Below are 2,500 nucleotides of genomic sequence, written 5' to 3' on the forward strand. Positions count from 1 at the left end.
GAGAGAGAGGAGAGGATGAACCAGCGAAACTGGCCCTAGTATTCACCTTGAGTAGTGCAGATATTGAGGACATCACATATGAAAGACCCCTTGGGGCCAGCGATCATGTGGTTATATGCTTCGAATACACAGTAGAGCTACAAGTGGAAGGCCAGGGAGAATGAAGCCAAACTACAAGAAAGGGGAATACACGGGAATGAGGAACTTCCTGAACGGGATTCAGTGGGACAGAGAACTGGCAGGGAAGCCAGTTAATGAGATAATGGAATATGTAACAGCAATGTGCAAGGAGGCTGAGGGGAGGTTTGTACCCAAGGGTAACAGAAATAATGAAAACGCCAGGATGAGCCCATGGTTCACCCCTAAGGTGCACGGAGGCAAAAACCAAGTGTGCTTGGGAATGGAAGAAATATAGAAGGCAAAGGACCCAGGAGAATAAGGAGAACAGTCGTAGAGCCAGAAACGAATATGCACAGATAAGAAGGGAGGCCCAAAGACAATATGAAAATGACATAGCAGCGAAAGCCAAATCTGACCCGAAACTGTTGTACAGCCACATCAGGAGGAAAACAACAGTCAAGGACCAGGTAATTAGGCTAAGGAAGGAAGGAGGAGAGACAACAGGAAATGACCGTGAAGTATGTGAAGAACTCAACAAGAGATTCAAAGAAATGTTCACAGAGGAGACAGAAGGGACTCCAGAAAGACGGAGAGGTGGGGCACACCACCAAGTGCTGGACACAGTGCACACAACCGAGGAAGAAGTGAAGAGGCTTCTGAGTGAGCTAGATACCTCAAAGGCAATGGGGCCAGATAACATCTCCCCATGGGTATTGAGAGAGGGAGCAGAGGCGCTATGTGTACCCCTAACAACAATATTCAATACATCTATCGAAACAGGGAGATTGCCTGAGGCATGGAAGACAGCAAATGTAGTCCCAATCTTTAAAAAAGGAGACAGACATGAAGCATTAAACTACAGACCAGTGTCACTGACATGTATAGTATGCAAAATCATGGAGAAGATTATCAGGAGAAGAGTGGTGGAACACCTAGAAAGGAATGATCTCATCAACAGCAGCCAGCATGGTTTCAGGGACGGGAAATCCTGTGTCACAAACCTACTGGAGTTCTATGACATGGTGACAGCAGTAAGACAAGAGAGAGAGGGGTGGGTGGATTGCATTTTCTTGGACTGCAAGAAGGAGTTTGACACAGTTCCACACAAGAGATTGGTGCAAAAAACTGGAGGACCAAGCAGGGATAACAGGGAAGGCACTACAATGGATCAGGGAATACTTGTCAGGAAGACAGCAGCGAGTCATGGTACGTGGCGAGGTGTCAGAGTGGGCACCTGTGACCAGCGGGGTCCCGCAGGGGTCAGTCCTAGGACCAGTGCTGTTTCTGGTATTTGTGAACGACATGACGGAAGGAATAGACTCTGAGGTGTCCCTGTTTGCAGATGACGTGAAGTTGATGAGAAGAATACACTCGATCGAAGACCAGGCAGAACTACAAAGGGATCTGGACAGGCTGCAGACCTGGTCCAGCAATTGGCTCCTGGAGTTCAATCCCACCAAGTGCAAAGTCATGAAGATTGGGGAAGGGCAAAGAAGGCCGCAGACGGAGTACAGTCTAGGGGGTCAGAGACTACAAACCTCACTCAAGGAAAAAGATCTTGGGGTGAGTATAACACCAGGCACATCTCCTGAAGCGCACATCAACCAAATAACTGCTGCAGCATATGGGCGCCTAGCAAACCTCAGAACAGCATTCCGACATCTTAATAAGGAATCGTTCAGGACCCTGTACACCGTATACGTTAGGCCCATATTGGAGTATGCGGCACCAGTTTGGAACCCACACCTAGCCAAGCACGTAAAGAAACTAGAGAAAGTGCAAAGGTTTGCAACAAGACTAGTCCCAGAGCTAAGAGGTATGTCCTACGAGGAGAGGTTAAGGGAAATCAACCTGACGACACTGGAGGACAGGAGAGATAGGGGGGACATGATAACGACATACAAAATACTGAGAGGAATTGACAAGGTGGACAAAGACAGGATGTTCCAGAGATTGGACACAGTAACAAGGGGACACAGTTGGAAGCTGAAGACACAGATGAATCACAGGGATGTTAGGAAGTATTTCTTCAGCCACAGAGTAGTCAGTAAGTGGAATAGTTTGGGAAGCGATGTAGTGGAGGCAGGATCCATACATAGCTTTAAGCAGAGGTACGATAAAGCTCACGGCTCAGGGAGAGTGACCTAGTAGCGATCAGTGAAGAGGCGGGGCCAGGAGCTCGGACTCGACCTATGCAACCTCAACTAGGTGAGTACAACTAGGTGAGTACACACACACACACACACACACACACACACACACACACACACACACACACACACACACACACACACACACACACACACACAAACACACATACACACACACACACACACACACACACACACACACACACACACACACACACACACACACACAC

General features: G+C 48.1%; 1 protein-coding gene across 1 annotated transcript in view; it reads right to left on the reverse strand.

Moving 5' to 3' along the window:
* LOC128689503 (luciferin sulfotransferase) overlaps positions 1–2,500 on the reverse strand; it is a 438,093-nt gene that overhangs the window by 27,390 nt on the left and 408,203 nt on the right. The gene's annotated exons all lie outside the window — the stretch shown is intronic.

The sequence above is a fragment of the Cherax quadricarinatus genome, chromosome 18 (assembly GCF_038502225.1).
Source record: "Cherax quadricarinatus isolate ZL_2023a chromosome 18, ASM3850222v1, whole genome shotgun sequence".
NCBI classification, from domain to species: Eukaryota; Metazoa; Arthropoda; class Malacostraca; order Decapoda; family Parastacidae; genus Cherax; species Cherax quadricarinatus.